The following is an 18,485-nucleotide window of genomic DNA, read 5'->3' on the forward strand; positions in this document are numbered from 1 at the left end:
AGTTCAATGAGAGAGAATCTCATCAAAGAGAAGCATAGTAGAGGATTGATTGGACATTTTGGCAGAGATAAAATGATAGCTTTTGTTGTTGAGAATTATTACTGGTCATAGTGTTAGCAATATGTGAAGAAGTTTGTACAGAGTTGTAGAGTATGTCAAATGGTGAAAGAAGTGAAGTAGAATACAGGGTTGTATCAATCATTACCTATACTAGAGAAACCATGGGAAGATGTCAGAATGGATTTTTTTTCTTGGATTACAAAGGACTTAGTGAGGGCATGATTCTATTTTTTTGGTGGTTGACAACTTTTCAAAGATAGTATATTTTATTCCTTACAAAAAGACTAGTGATGATGTTCATGTGGTAGATTTTTTTTAGAGAAGTGGTGAGATAAATGGTCTACTAAAGAGTATAGTTTCTAATCGTGATACCAAATTTGGTGGGTATTTCTAGCATACATTATGAAAGAAGTTGAAGATAGATTTGAAGTTTAGTTCATCACATCAGCCACAAATTAATGGATAAATAGAAGTGGTGAATAAGAGTTTGGGAAATTTAGTGAGATGTTTGGTTGGAGACAAACCAAAGGGATGGGATCTGATTTTACCACAAGAAGAATTTACATATAATAATTTTGTCAAAAAAAGTATTGGTAAATCACCATTCCATATCGTATATGGGAGTAGTCCTAAAAATTCCTCTAAATTGTGGTAGTTGGATACATGAGAGATAAATAGTGTTGAAGAAGAAGAATTCATTGAACATTTGAAGAATATCCATGAGGAGGTGAGGAAGCACATCATAAAGATGAGTATAGAGGACAAGGCTAATGAAAATGTGAAAAGGAGGTATAAGGAATTTTAGATTGGAGATGAAATCATGGTTCATTTTAGAATGGAGCATTTTATAGTGGGTACATATAATAGGATGAAGATGAAGAAGTCTGGACTATGCAAGATAGTGAAAAGACATGATTTTAGAAATTCTTATGAAGTGGAGTTGCTTGCTGAATTACATATTTCACTAGTATTTTATATTTTATATTTGATAGAGTATTATAAAGGAGGTGATGGAGATGATGTTGCAGAAGTGTAGTGGAGTATTCCAGTAGCTAGTTCAGCTACAAAGGATATTGAGATACTAGACAGTCATGTTGGAAAAAGTAGAAGGAACATAACTTATGAGGAATACGTGATCAAATGTATAGGGAGGCCAATAGAGGATTGACCATGGCTAGCAAGGGAGAAGGTTAACCATTTTGGTTTTCCTCTAAACACCTGAGACATGATGAAGTCACTTCTGAAATTGCCCAAGTGTTTGATGTAGGAGCATCCTAGGTGTAAGAAAAATATTGTATCACCCAGAGATATTTTTCTTTTTAGCCTTTTCTATTTTAATAAAGACTAGTAGAGAGGAGATTTCTACTCTAGAAACTTTCTAGTTTTAGTAAGTTTGTCATACAAGCTCATAATGTTCTCATTTTCTACATGAAGTTTCATTTTACAGTTATAAGCCTACCATAAGTATCTCATTGCTTCAGCTTAAGTATCATCAAACTTATTACACATTTTTGATGGAAAATTTTGGAGAAAAATCTTTAGGCTCACCATTTGAGGCCTTACAATGCTTAGATGAGGTCCAAAAACTTGACTAAAGGGAACTTACATAGTTTCGAGCCTATAGATTAGGAGCTTGCATTTCTAAAAAGTGGTTATAATAGCCAATTAGAGCAACAGTTTGAGAGTTATGGCCTTTCAAAGTTGAGCTTCCCAAAATTTCTAAAATAATTGGCAAAGATTGGTTTGGATGACTCTATATGTTTTTTTAGGGTTTGTCAGCCTCAGGTATTAAGTTTCAATGTCTTGAATCTTCTCAAGTGGCACAAAATTACCTATTTAAGAAAGGCCTGAACATTGTCTAAGATGGCATGGGTGGTAGTTTGTCACTTAGTCTTGTAGATTAATTTAATAAAGGCACCCATGTGGGTTAGCATATTATGCTTATGAATTGTATAATTCCACATTTACAGCAATAATAAGAAGTCCATATTTTGTTCTCACATTTGGTATTATTTCTTTGTTTCTTTTATGTGTTTATGGTATTAATTGGAGAACCCTTCATCACTAGTACACCTATAGCATTAGACAACTTCAGAGGAAGGAAACATAAACATCATGAGGCAAAATAAAAGAAGCACCATTGTTATCTATTCAACACACATCTTGTTGATAGATTGTATCAATCATTACATAGAAAGAAGTATCATCTGGCAGAGAGGATGGATCTTCTTTCTCAAGTGTAGTTCAATAAAGTAGCCACAGACTAATGATATCATTAAAATGTTCAATTTTATGCTTTGTGGTTATATGCAAATTTTTCCCTTTTTTGGATTGATCATATGATCTATCTAGTTTCTTTTTGTTGTCTTATTGCTTTCATGTAAGACAACTAAAGAAAAAGATGAGAGGCTTGTTCCCATCACCTCAGAATATTTCTCACCCATACAAGTAATTTTGTACCTTCAATCTTCTATTTATGAGATTCATATGCCACTTTTTTCAAAGAGTGTAAGTAAAATCACCCCACTCTAGTTAATGGATATTTTAAAATCTAAAACTAAAATTAAAGCTATATAAAGAAACTTCATCTCACTTTGATTAATGGATATTTAGAAATATATTGGAAATGATTGAAAAGCTCATGAATAAAGAGTAATGGAAATAGTAAAGAATTTTTTTCAATCATTTTTTTTCATTGATGTCAAACTTGCTACTTGCAAGAATGACAATTTCTTTAGTAATCCAAATACTATCAATTGGTTGATTAACAAGGAGGTGGCAATCAAAAAGATGTAACTAGAGTACCTAGAGAAAGGTTGAAGTTATGATGTTGTAATGAAGTATAAGGATCAGCTAAGCCATTGATGAAATAGTGTATTGATGACATACTCTAAGACACAGAGGATGGACACACCAAGACATATCAAAGATGCAAGGATTACCTAAATCCTAGTTAGTGCCGAGCAGTCTTCAAGTGCCAAGTGAAGATCAAGTGTCAAGCAATCTTCAGGTGTCGAGCAAGAAATAGGTGCCAAGCAAGAAACAGGTGCCAAGTAAAGATACAGGTGCTAAGCAAGATACAAGTGCCGAGTAACACAGAAGAACCCAAGCATCAGTAAAACAATAGTGCCGAGCTGCTGCATTATTTTGAAAATCAAAGATTTGCTAAATCTAAGCCAACATGGTAGTTATCTAGAATTATGTGAATCAGATAGAAGATAAGAATGATGAGTTGGTCACACAGAACACTATGTAAAATGTTTTTGACAAATATAACTAGATTCTAGATGAAGTTTCTAGATAAGAGCAAGATATGGGATAGATACATTGTATCTTACCTAATCCATTGAAACCCTAAAGTTGGAGAGGGAGAATCAAGTGGGAAAGGTATTCTAGATTTCTATATAAGGAGTCATAAGGTCACAAAGCAAAGAGAGGTGGTCGAGCATGAAAGCATGAAGTGCTGAAGAATGTGCTAAGGTGGAAGAAAGCACAGATACTCTGCTTTGATAGGTGACCATAGATATGATTGCATTGGTATGATGAGTAAGAAGACTCAAGGTGATAAAGCTTGAGATGACAAGCTTATAGAGTTGCAATGATTAAAGCCAAGCAAAGGATTGAACTGAAGTGTGATCTATAATCTGCAAGATATGTTGTAAGTTGTATCATATCAAAAGCCATTATTGTTACTCTCTAGCAATTGTAACAGTTAAAATAAATCCTATGGACTTAGGTTGGTTTAATAGCCATGTTGTAAATCCTTTAACAGGGTGACATTCCAAGTGAATGTTCCAAAGTCCTTTAACCAGGCCCATTCCTAACAGTATGGTGAAATCCTCTAACAAGGTCACATTTAACAATGTGTTGTAGCTTTTAACAGGGTAGGCCTCTAACAGGGCATACCATTAGAAGTGGTTGAAATCAATTGCGTAGTTATTTTGTGGGTATCATCCCCACTCTAGTTTTACCTTCTTATTCTTGGAGGGTTTTTGGGTTATCAAATTCTCAGTATTATGGTGTGATGCATGTTTACTTTTCATAGTTGTTTAAATGTTCAAATTGCATGCATGATAGTTTCAGTTATGTGTCATTAAGGATTTGAAGAAAAAGTGGCATTGGACCTTGAATAACTAATTCACCCCCCACACCCCCCCCCCCCCCTAGTTATTCTAAAGAATTATAACAATTGGTATCAAAGATATGCTGCTAACTTAGTTTAAAGGGACTAGAAGCAAAAACGATCAAAATGCCTAAGAGAGAAGTTCCCAAGCTCAACAAAGACAACTTTGTTGCATGGAAAAGCTTGATGAAGCTACATCTTGGATTCATAGGAGATTATGCCCAAAATTCAATTGTTACTAAACATGTTGATCCAACTAGTACTCTTACTACAAAAGATTTAAAAAACAAATAGGAACACAATCAGACAATGTTGCAAATTGCTTCTGCAATCAACTATGCTGAATTTGATGATAGCAAAGGATGTGACACTGCATTCAAGATGTAGAAAGCCCTATTAGACATTTATGGAGGAGATTAGAATGTTCAAAGAGAAAAAAGAGAAAGCCTTAGAGGAAAGTTCGATGATATGAAAATGGAAGAAAGTGAGAATGCTACTTAGTATGCCTCTAGAATAAAGGAAGTGGTAAGTACAATAAGATGTTTGAGTGGTCAATTAGATGATGATACTTTTAATAGTAAGTTTTTAAGAACTTGCTCCTTATCTATGCAATTAGAGTATCAACTATACAAGAGCTAAGATGTGTGCCAGGAAACAATCTACGTTTTGAAGGTATAGTGGGTAGACTCATTGCATTTGAGTTATCTAACTTTGACAACTACAGACCTGAGAATGTTGAATCTGCTTTCAAGGCCAAGATATCACTGAAAGATGTTAAATAGGTGAAATCAAAGAAGGGAATAAAAGATGAAATATGTATCCAGTGACAGTAGCACTGATGAGGAAGATGTGAAACAATCAGAAGCATTACTAGCTAGAAGATTTCACAGAGGCAAAGGAAAATTCAAAGGTAAGATGTCTATTATTTGTTTCAATTGCAATGAAGTAGGACATATTCTTGCAAGGTGTACACAAAAAGAGGAATACAAAGAAGGCAATAAGTACAAACATAGAAGAGAAGATGATAAGAGAGATCACAGAGACAAAGGCAAGAAGTGTTATATTATTGAAGAAGATTCTGATGATAATGATGATGAAGTTGTTTACGTGGCCATGAAGGACCAATCTGATGAAGAAGAGTCTACAACACTAGTAACATGTATGAACAAGAATGACAGATGGATCGTAGACAGTGGATGCTCACATCACATGATAGGAGAAAAAAGTAAGTTTGTTAACTTTACTTAGTATGATGGAAATAGTGTTAGATTTGGTAATGATGCTCCATGTCAAATCAATGGAAAAGGTTACATTAAGCTTACAGAGAAAATTTCATGTGATAATGCATACTATGTTGAAGGACTAAACTACAATTTGCTAAGTGTCTCACAGTTAGGCAATGTAGGGTGCAAAGTATAATTTGGAAATAAAACTACAAAAATCTATGATACTGATGGTAAATTGATAGGAAAAGGAGATCAAACAAGAAGTAATCTGTTTTATCTTGATATGGAAAATATTTCTTGTCTTGTTGCAAAATTTGATGACATGTGGTTATGGCATAGAAGGCTATGTCATGTCAACTCTTATAATCTGATCAATATCGGTAAAATGAAAAAAGTTAGAGGTTTACCTAAACTGAAGAAGCCTGACAATATCATGTGCAAATAATTTTAGCTAGGAAAGATGAGCAAGTCAAGTTTCAAGAGTAAAACTATACATCTAAATAAGTACTTGAGTTAGTCCATACTGACTTATGTAGTTCAATAGAAGTACAGAGCTACAAAGGAGATAAATATATAATGTTGTTTGTAGATGACTATTCCAGGATGATGATTGTTATGTTCTTAAAGAAAAAATCTAATATTTTTCAAATGTTTAAGTGGTATCTAGCTAGAGTTGAAAAAGAAATAGGAAAGATTTTGAAATGCCTGAGATCAGACAGAGGTGGTGAATTCACAGCAAATGAATTTGAGATATTTTGCAATGACAAAGGAATGAAGAGACAAACATTAGCTCCTAGAACTTTCCCACAAAATGGAATTGCTGAGACAAGAAATAGATCTATGATTGACTATGCTAGAACATTAATGATGGAAAAGACTATTGCTCTAAAATATTGGAGAGAAGCTGTAAGTGTGGCTATTTTTACACTAAACTGAGTACAAGTCAAGAAAGGTACTAGTGCAACACCTTTTGAATTATGGTATGGTCACTCACCCAATGTAAAGAATTTCAAAGTATTTAGTTGCAAATGCTTTATCCTTAAAGATGCTAGAAATGGAAAATGTGATGCAAAAAGTGATGAAGGCATATTCCTTGATTACTCCACTAGAAGTAAAGCATATAAATGTTTAAATACTAACACTAACAAAATTGTGGAAAGTGCAAATGTAAACTTTGATGAGCATGCAGATGTCCAAGTTGAAAAACCAAAGAGAATGAATGACTACAGAACATTTGTGTATTCTTATGAAGGAATTCCTATTGATGAGGATACTACCAATCAAATTGGGATTCAACAACAAGTTTCAGTCTCAGCCAAGTCACAACCAGTGAATGTCAAGCTGCATTCAGAAGTCAAGTTGTAGAATGAAGGAAATGCTCATTCTGACTCTGAAGTCAATACACATGACAGAGATGTAGAACTACTTGACAACAAAGTGCATAGTGATCCTGAATCTGAAAGATCGAACATGGAAACAAGGACAGAACCAAGATTTTCCAAATATGTGAAGAGGCATCACCCTATTAAATAGATAATTGGTGAAAAAGATGCAAGACCAATGATAAGGAATAGACTAAGAAATGAATCATGTCTGTTAACCAAATTTGAACCTAAGATAGTGTGTGATGCATTACAAGATGGTGAATGGTATAAAGCTATGGAAGAAGAGATTCATCAAATAAAGAAGAACAAAACCTAGAGTTTGGTTCCTAGACCAGTTGACAAGAATATGATTGGCACCAAGTGGGTATTCAGAAACAAGCTAGATGAGAATGGTGAGATTACTAGAAATAAAGCCAAACTAGTATGTAAGGGTTATGCTCAAGAAGAAGGATTAGACTATGGCGAAACATTTTCCCCTATTGCGAGAATGGAAGGAGTAAGAACTTTACTTGCATATGCTACATATAAAGGTTTTAAAGTCTATCAGATGGATGTAAAGTCTACTTTTCTGAATGGTATATTGGAAGAGGAATTCTATATTGAACAATCAGAGGGATTTTTTGATGAGAACAATAGGGATATGGTTTGTAAGCTACATAAAGCACTCTATGGTCTGAAACAAGCACCTAGAGCATGGTATGAGAGACTTCACAAGTATCTAGTGTAAATAGGATTTGAAAGAACTGATGATAACAGCAACATGTACATCAAATCAAAAGAAGGTAGGGATATTATTGTATCTAAAATCTTTGTGGATGACATAGTGTTTGGAGGAAAGGAAGTGCTTTGCAAAAGTTTTGCTGACAAAATGAAACATGAGTTTGAAATGTCTATGTTTGGAGAGATCAAATTTTTTGTTGGATTGCAAGTACATCAACTAAAACATGGTATATTTATGACATAATCAAAGTACATAAAAGAGATACTTAAAACATTTGGATTGGAAGACTCCAAACCAGGCAGCACACCAATGGCAACAGGACATAAACTATCCAAAAATGATGTATCAACTAAAGTTAATCAAAAAATGTATGGATCCATGATTGGAAAATTGCAATATGTTGCACATAGCAGACCAGAAATAGCACTAGCAGTTGGAATAGTGGCTAGATTCTTGGCTAATCCTAAAGAAAATCATCTCATAGCAATAAAAAAAATAATGAGGTATCTCAAAGGAACTGATGATTTTGGCCTATATTATAAAAAGAATGAAAATTTTGAGCTCAATGCATACATAGATGTAGATTGGGGAGGGAACATTGATGACAAAAAAAGCACAAGTGGAGGAGCATTATTTTTATTTAAAAGACTAGTTACTTGGACTACCAAGAAGCAAACATGCACATCTCAGTCCACTATAGAATCAGAATATGTGGCAACAAAAGTCAATTGCACAAACATTGTGTAGCTCACACATCTATTGAAAGGAATGATAGAAGAGGTAACTAAACATGTGATATTGTATTGTGATAATACAAGTGATATAAACATATCCAAGAATCCAGTAATGCATGCAAAAACCAAGCATATTTGAATCAAGTATCACTATGTCAAAGAATTGGTAGAAGACAAACAAGTGAAGATGGAGTACATTCACACAAAGGAACAAACTATAGATATCTTCACCAAACCATTGCCCAAGGATTATTATGAATATCTTAGAGGAAAGATGGGGGTAATGCCCCTAACTCAAGCAGTTTAAAGCAAAGAAGTTGCCCTGCATCAACAGGAACAAATTATTGAAATATCAGAAGAATGATGCAGAGGATGATAGCAGGAGCAAGAACTCCAAATCAGTCACAAGCATGGTGACAGAGGGAGACAATATGAGATGCAAAGCTTATATTTCACATTTTAAAGATGCTACATCTTTGGCATTTATGTCAAAGAGGGAGATATATGCAAAAAATTGATCAATACAAAGTATACAAAGTAAGAGGGAGATATATATGAAAGAAGGAGATTTATGAGAAATTGAAAGGTAAAGATATGGAGATATATGAGATTAGTAGAAAAGGATGTAGTAGTCAAGAAGGAAGCAGAATGTAGCAGAATACGTATATAATTTTGGTAGAAACTAAGTTGATCAAGTGATCAGTTTGGTTTTCCATCAATGCCAAAGAGGGAGATTGTTGGAAATGATTGAAAAGCTCATGAATGAAGAGTAATGGAACTGGTACAAAATGTTTTTCAATCATTTTTTTGTCATTGATGTCAAACTTGCTACTTGCAGGAATGAAAATTGCTTTAGTAATCCAAATACTATCAATTGGTTGATTGACAAGGAGGTGGCAATCAAAAAGATATAACTAGAGTACCTAGATAAAGGTTGAAGTTTTGATGTTGTAATGAATTATAAGGATTAGCTAAGCCATTGATGAAATAGTGTATTGATGACATACTCTAAGACACAGAGCATAGACACACCAAGACATATCAAAGATGCAAGGATTAACTAAATCCTAGTTAGTGCCAAGCAGTCTTCAGGAGCCGAGTGAAGATCAAGTGCCAAGCAGTCTTCAGGTGCCGAGCAAGAAATAGGTGTTCAGCAAGAAATAGGTGCTAGGTAAAGATACAGGTGTTGAGCAAGATACAAGTTTCGAGTAACATAGAAGAAGTTGAGCATCAGTAAAACAATAGTGTGGAGTTCTTGCATTATTTTGAAAATCAAAGATTCGCCAGATCTAAGCCGACATGGTAGTTTTCTAGAATTCTATGAATCGGATAGAAGATAAGAATGATGATTTGGTGACACAGAACACTATGTAAAACATTTTTGACGAATACAATTGGATTCTAGACAAAGTTTCTAGATAAGAGCAAGATATGGGATAGATACATTGTATCTTATCTAATCCATTGAAACCCTAAAGTTGGAGAAGGAGAATCGAGAGGGAAAGGTATTCTAGATTTCTATTTAAGGAGTCATAAGGTCATGAAGCAAAGAGAGGTGGTCAAGCATGAAAGCATGAAGTGCTGAAGAAGGTGCTAAGGTGAAAGAAAGCACAGATACTCTACTTTGATAGGTGACCGTAGATATGATTGCATTGGTATGATGAGTAAGAAGACTCAAGGTGACGAAGCTTGAGATGACAATCTTATAGAGTTGCAGTGATTAAAGCCAAGCAAAGGATTGAACTGAAGTGTGATCTGTAATCTGCAAGATATGTTGTAAGCTATATCAGATCAAAAGCCATTATTGTTACACTCTAGCAATTGTAATAGTTAAAATAAATCCTATGGACTTAGGTTGGTTTAATAGCCATGTTGTAAATCCTTTAATAGGGTGACATTCCAATTGAATGTTCCAAAGTCCTTCAACTACGCCCATTCCTAATAGTATGGTGAAATCCTCTAACAAGGTCACATTTAAAAATGTGTTGTAGCCTTTAACAGGGTAGACCATCAGAAGTGGTTGAAATCAATTTTGCAGTTATTTTGTGGGTATCATCCCCACTCCAGTTTTACCTTCTTATTCCTGGAGGGTTTTTGGGTTATCAAATTCTCAGTATTATGGTGTGATGCATGTTTACTTTTCATAGTTTTTTAAATGTTCAAATTGCATGCATGATAGTTTCAATTATGTGCCATTAAGGATTTGGAGAAAAATTGGCATTGGACCTTGAATAACTTGAATAACTGATTCACACACACCCCCCCCCCCCCCCCTTCTCAATTATTCTAAAGAATTATAACAGAAATCAGCATTAAAAAAAAATGTATAAACCAATTAATGCAACACCCATTGATTCTTAATAAATGTAACACTTATTGATCTAGAAACATGCATCACTTTTTAGTTATAAAAATTAAATAGTTGAAGACACCTACATTGCATTATAAATTTGGATACAAGCTCAAAAGTCTAATCATGTGCATGAGTGTTTATTACATGGAGGTGTTCTTGTTAAGTGGTAGGTTGGATAAAATAAATCTTTCCAATCTTCTCTTTGGTTCATTTCAATCCTAGCCCCAAAGCATGGTGTTTGAACCTTAAAAAATTAGCAAGTTTCCCACAAAGAAATTCACCAATGGACCATAAGCATTAGGCCATAAACTCATAATATTATTATCTCCTCCATAGATCATCTCTATAGCATCCCACATCTTCTTAGTAAAATTACATCTTTTGATGTCATCAAACTCTACGTAACTTAGGGAAGAGGCAAGCTCTAACATTGCTTGATTTTATTATTTCTTCTTTATCAAATCATTAGCATTAAGGGCTCCACTAGGATCAACATGCTCAGTGGTGATGATAGATTGTGCATAGTCTCCAAGACCTCCTAGATATAGCTTCATCTAACTTTGACATGTAGGAAAGTTTTCCTTGTTTAGTTTGGGCACCTCCTTTTTGTACATCTTGCTCTTTAGTTTTTAGTACCTTCAAACTATTTCCTTACAAGAAACAAGGCTCTAATACCAATTGTTGGAATTCTTTTGAATAACTAAGAGGGGGAGTGAATTAGTTATCCAAAGTTGAAATGTACAAATAAAACTTTTCAGTGCTTAGTACATTCATATCCTTAAAACCATATCATGCATGCATCCAATATATCATCCAATACCTTAACTTATTAATTCATTGTCCTAGGTCAAAATAACTTTGCAAAAGTGTAAACATGAAATACTAAAAACTCATTCACACAATTTGACATAAGGATTTTAAGTGGAAACCCAATTTGGAAAAGACCACTAGTAACATGTACCCAATTTCACTCTTTTGAAGTGAAGCCCTATTAAAGGCCAACCTTATTAAAGGTTACAATACACACTATTAAATGTGATCTAGTTAAAGGATTTCAAAAAACCTATTAAGAGTGAACCTTGTTAGAGGAATTTAAAACATTCCATTATAATGTCACCTGGTTAAAGGATTTACAAATGACTATTAAGTAAACCTTAATCAAAAGGATTTGTCCAAACTAATATAGTTGTTAGAAAGTAATAATAAGACTTGATTTGATAATTTAAAAAAACTCATTTGAAAATTACAAATCTCTAGTTTATTCCTCCATTTTTCTTGGATTTCATACTCTTCATCTCTAATAGCATATTCACCCTTCAAACATTTAACCTCTTATGCCTTCTTTCTTTGTATGTCAATTGTAGTCTCTTCTATTCGGCCATCATATGAAGCAACACCTTAGAATTGTTTTCTTCCTTAGGATCTCATCCATGACAACCTTTGCTTCTATCTTGCTATCTCTATAAATAGGGAATTTAGATCTTTTTTTGATTAACCACAATCATTCATTTTAGGGTTAGGTAAGATTCAATAAATCTACCTACTTTTCCATTTTAGTCCCTCTAGAAACTTCTTCTACAATCTTCCTTGAAATTGCCTCAAAATATTTTATCTTGAATTATGTGCCACCAACTCATCATACTTATCTTCCACAAGATTCATATAATTCAAGAAATCAAATTAGTCGTCTCAGATTTATCAAATCTTTGATTTAACACTTTTTGTTGTCACTCGGCATCTACACTGTTCACCTAGCAATAATAGTCTTTTGTTGCTCAACCAACACTAGGTTGCTTGACACCAACTATGTCTTCTCAACTTAGTCACTACTATTATTTCCCTAATGCTTGACACTTACTAAATTTTATTGATACTCAGCATATACTAACTTTCTGCTTGGCTTGAACTAGAATTTGCTCAACTTACATTATTTGCTTGGCTAGGCTTGGTAGACACTTTTTATGAAAACACTTCTTCTTGGTTTAGATAAAGTAACTATTTACTTTAACCTTAATTAGATCAATAATACATAATATCATCAATTTCTTATTTGGTCTTACCGCTCCTTTTATACACTAAATAACTCAACCTTTCTCTCTAGGTTCTCTTGTTATCTTCTTTTTTTAAATCATCTTCACCAATTAAACAAATGATAACATTCAAACCAAAAAGAAATTATCTCACTAGTAAGTAATAGGGTTGACATCATTGACAAAATAATGATTGTTCTATGAGAGATTCTATACTGTAAACAATCTCTTTTCAATGATATCCCTCTTTGGCATTGATGTCAAACCAATACCAACAACAATACCAAAAAGAAAATTAATATCTTTGAAAACTCTCCTTATATCATTATATATGTCTCTTTCTTATATCTCCCTCTTTCACAACAATGCCAAAGACTTGTCATCTTTTCATGCAGATATAATCAATTCAGGTTCTCCCTCTATGACCTTGCATGTGACTATAAATTTTTTGATTTAGCTCCTTCATTACTTTAGGAAGCTCCTAAAGTAAGATCTATTGCACCAAATTTTTAAAATATGAGATTCAAATAATTTGATGCAAGGCACTACTCTTCCTTATTAAGTAGATTTGGATAGGGGTATCACCCCTTGTTTATCTCTAGTATATTCATGGGTATCCTTAGGTAAATCTTTTGTGAATATATCATCCATCTATTCTTTTGTATTTACATATTTTATTCTTACTTCTTTTTCTTGAACCAAATCTCTCAAGTAATGATATTTGATTGCAATGTACTCTGTATTTGTGTGCATCACAGGGTTCTTTGATATGTTTATAGCACTTGTATTATCACAATAAAGTACCATAGGTTAATTAATTTTTTCCTTCATTCCTTTGAGTAGTTGTTTGATCAATACCATATTTATATAATTTATGACAACAACCACATATTCATTCAACAATAGATTGAGATATTCAATTTTGTTTCTTACTAGTCTAGGTGACCAATCTCTTTCCTAAGAAAAATTCTCCACCATTGGTACTCTTTATGTCATCAATGTTCCTATCCCAATCAATATCTATATAGGCTCTTAATTCAAATTTATAATTCTTCTTGTTGTATAGACCATAATCTTCTATCCATTTCAAGAGTCTCATGATCCTTTTAACAACCAACAAATAATTCTCCTTAAGATTAGTAGAAAACCTTGCAAAAATCCCATCAGCTAATGTAATTTCAAGTCTATTGTGTACTACATATTATAATTTTCCAATCATATACCTATACAATGTTTTATTTACTTAAGAAGAATCATCAGTTTTGGATAGTTTGTGTCTTGCCACCATAGGAATAATAATAGGTTTTGAATCCTCCATACCAAAAAATTTCAATATTTTCTTTACATACTTATCCTGAGTGATGTAAATATCATATCTCATATGATATACTTGCAAAGAAACAAAGAACTTTATCTCTCCAAACATAGACATCTCAAATTATTTCTTCATTTCAATTGCAAATGTCTTACAAAATGCATTTTTTCCTCCAAATATGATATCATCAACAAATATTTCAGCTATTAAAATCCCTTTACTTCCTTCTACCTTCAAATACATATTGTTGTTATCATCAATCTTCTCACAAAAAATCTTCACAAGATAACTTTGAAGCCTTTTATATCATGTTGTTGGGGTTTTCTTTAAACCATATAAATCTTTGTGTAATCTACATACCATGTTCTTACTGTTTGGATCAACAAATCCTTCTAGTTTCTTAATGTAAACCTCCTCTTCTAGTATATCATTCATAAATGTTGACTTCACATCCATTTGATAAACTTTGAAACCTTTGTATGCAGAGTAAGAAAGTAGGAGTTCTTATTCCATCCAATCTTACAAGTGGGAGAATGTCTCTCCATAGTCAATTCCCTCTTGTTGTACATATCCCTTGCAAACTAATATTGCCTTATTTTTTGTAACTTCACTATTCTCATCCATATTTTTTATGTACACCCACTTGTTTTAAATTATATTCTTGTTCTCTAATCTACATACTAAAGTTTATGTTTTGTTCTTCTAAATTTGATCAATTTCTTCTTTTGTGGCTTTACTCCAGTCTTCATTCTCTAATGCATGCTTCGCTGACTTAGGCTCATGCATTCTTAAAAAACACATATTACTCATCAACTTATTTTTTCTCATTGGTCTAGCTTCTTTATCTCGATAGTTTGTTCAACAAGGTAATGTCTCCTAACATACTTTGAAAATCTTGGTTATGCTCATCTTTCTTCAATGGGTCTGCCAACTTTAGAGTCAATGTGTACTTCTCTATCAGGTATATCAGCATTCCTTCCATGTATACCAATCTTTGTATCAGAATGTACCTTGTCTTTTGTTTGCACCTTAACTCTTGAATGCAACTTGGCTACTGAATGCAACTCGACTCCTGAATGTAACTTGACATCCATTGTATCTGACTTAATAGTCACTAATACTTGTTGTTGTTGATTTATACCTTGGTTCAATAGCTTCATCAGCATTCATGTCTTCATAGTAGTATATGAAGGTTTTATCCTCTTCAATTCCTTCTTAGATTTAGCTTCATGTACCTCTGTATATTCATCAAATTTCACATTAGAACTTTCCACAACATTTTTAGTGTTAGTATTTAAACACTTATAAGCTTTACTTCTTGTAGAATAGCCTAAGAATATACCTTCTTCATTTTTATCATTAAGTTTACCATTCATAATGTCGTTAAGAATGTAACACTTTCTTGCAAATACCTTAAAATATTTTATATTGGGTGAGTATCCACACCATAGTTCAAAAGGTGTGGAATTTGTACCTTTCTTGACTTGTACTTGGTTCAAGGTATAGATTGTTGTACTTAAAACTTATCTCCAATATTTCAAAGCAACATTCTTCTCTATCATTAGTATTTTAGCACAATCTATTATAGATTTGTTCCCCCTTTCAACAATCCCATTTTTTGGAGGGGTACTAGATATAGAAGATTATCTCTTGATTCCTCTGTCATTACAGAATATCTCAAACTCACTTGATGTAAATTCTCTACCTCTATCAAACCATAGACATTTCAAGATTTTTCCAATCTCTTTTTCAACTCTTACCAGATACCACTTGAACATGTGAAAACCATCAAATTTTTATTTCAAAACATAACCGTCATCATCCTAGAATAATCATCAACAAATAGGATAATGTACTTGCCACCGTTGTAGCTTTGCACATCAATTGGTCAACACAAATAAGTATGAACTAATTATAGAATTTTTTTTGAGGAGTGAATCTTACTTTTAAAACTAGATTTTGTCTTCTTTCCTAACTAACATTGTTTGAAAATCACATTATAAGGTTTCTTCTATTTTGGAAAACCTCAAACTCTTTTCATGTTACTAATACTAAGTTATCAAAGTTAACATGACATAAACTCTTGTGCCATAGCCACACATCATCAAATTCTACAACAAGATAAGTAGTATCATTCATTTCAAGATAAAATAGATTGTCTCTAGTCTAATCTCCATTTCTAATTAGTTTTTGATCAATGTCATAGATCTTTTCTTTCTTGTTATCAAATTCAAATTTGTAACCTAAACTATTCAATTATGACACACTCAACAAGTTATAGTTAAGTCCTTCTACATAGTAAGCATTGTCATACATGATCTTTTATGTTAGTTTGATTTATCCTTTACCTTTTATCAAAAAATTTACATTATTACCAAATATAACACTATTTCCATTATAGTACACAAGGGTAATGAATTTACTTTTATCTCTAGTCATGTGATGTAAACATCCACTATCAATGATCCATCTATCACTTTAATTTACATAAGATATCAATTCAGTTACCTCATCTTTATCAGAATCATCTTTCATAGAAACATACACATCTTAATCATCATGGTCATCAAATTTTTTTCCTCTGTCTTTATAATATTTTTTGTTCTCATCTCTTTTACCTTTATATTTATCTCCACTTCTATTGTTCTTCTTTTTTGAATGCTTAGCAGCAATATGACCAACCTTGTTACAATTAAAACATGTAATAGGTATCTTACCTTTGTATTTCCATTTTCCTCTATGAAATCTCCTTGCTAGAAATTCTTCAAGATCTTCTACATCATCTTCATTTGTATCACTATCACTAGAAACATGCTTGACCTTTTTATTTTACTCTTTATGTTCTTTTAGTGTTAGTTAAGCTTTGAAAGAAAATTCAACATTTCTAGTTTTGAAATTATTAAAATTAGAAAGTTCAAAAGAAGTGAGTCTACCCATGAGTCCTTCAAGGGTTATATTACTCCCAAGAACACACCTTAGTTCTTGTATGGCAGAGACTCTAATAGCATAGATAGGTAGTAGGGTTCTCAATAATTTGTTGATCACAATCTCATCTTTAATAACACCATTTGCTCCTCTGATAGCATTCACAAAATCTTTAATTCTTGTGCAATACTAGACTATAGTCTCACCTTCTTGCATTCTCATGTCATCGAACTTTCCTCTTAGACTTTCAACTTTGGCTCTTAGAGCATTATTATCTCCTCAATAGATCATCTCTCTAGCATCCCACATCTTCTTAGAAAAATTACATCTTTTATGTCATCAGACTCTGAGTACCTTAAGGAAGAGGTGAGCTCTAACATTTCTTGATTGTGTTCCTTCTTTTTTTTTTTAGATCATCAGCATTAAGGGCTCTAGTATGATAAACATGCTTAATGGTGATGGTAGATTGTGCATAGTGTCCAAGACCTCCTAGATGTAGCTTCATCAAACTTTTCCATGCAGGAATGTTTTCCTTGTTCATTTTTGGCACCTCCTTTCTATACATCTTGATCTTTAGCTTTTAGTACCTTCAAACTATTTCCTTACAAAAAATAAGGCTCTGAAACCAATTTTTAGAATTGTTTAGAATAATAAGAGGGGATGAATCAGTTATCCAAGGTCCAAATGTATAAATAAAACTTTTTCAGTGCTTAACAGATTCATATCCATAAAACCATATCATGCATGCATCCATTAGATCATCCAATACCTTAACTTAGTAGGTTAGTGTCCTGGGTCAAAGTAACTTTGTAAAAATATAAATCTGAAATAATACAAACTCATTCACACAATTTGACACAAGGATTTTATGTGGAAACCCAATTTTGGAATAAAACACTAGTAACATGCTACCCAATATCACTCTTATCAAGTGATGCCATGTTAGAGGCCAACCCTTTTAAAGGTTACAATACACACTATTAAATGTGACCTAGTTAAAGGATTTCAATCACCCTATTAGGAGTGATCCTTGTTAGAGGAATGCAAAACATTCTATTAGAATGTCACCCAGTTAAAGGATTTACAAATGAGTGGTAGGCCAACCATAATCCAAAAGATTTATCCAAATTGATATAGTTGTTAAAAAGTAACAACAAGACTTGATCTAATAACAAAATAAAAATTACTTGTAGATTATAGATCTTTGGTTCACTCCATTTTTCTTTTCATTGATACTCTTCATCTTTGATAGCTTGTTCACCCTTCAAGGATTTAACCTCTTAATCCTTCCTATTGTATATTCCAATTGTAGACTCTTCTATTCAGCCACCATATGAGGAAACACCCTAGACTTCTTGTCTTCCTTAGGTTCGTGCACAAGACAAGCTTTGCTTCTATCTTTCTATCTCTATAAATAGAGAATTTATTAACTAAAATCATCCATTTTACGGTTAGGTAAGATTCAATGAATCTACCCACTTTTCCATTTTAGTCCCTCTAGAAACTTCTTATATAATATTCCTTGAATTTTTCTGAAAAAGGTTTATCTTGAATTCTTTGCCACCAGCTCATTATACTTATCTTCCATATGCTTTACATAATTCAAGAAATCA

Source organism: Cupressus sempervirens, chromosome 5 (genome assembly GCF_028749045.1).
Source record: "Cupressus sempervirens isolate cs-2001-9-10 chromosome 5, ASM2874904v1, whole genome shotgun sequence".
NCBI lineage: Eukaryota > Viridiplantae > Streptophyta > Pinopsida > Cupressales > Cupressaceae > Cupressus > Cupressus sempervirens.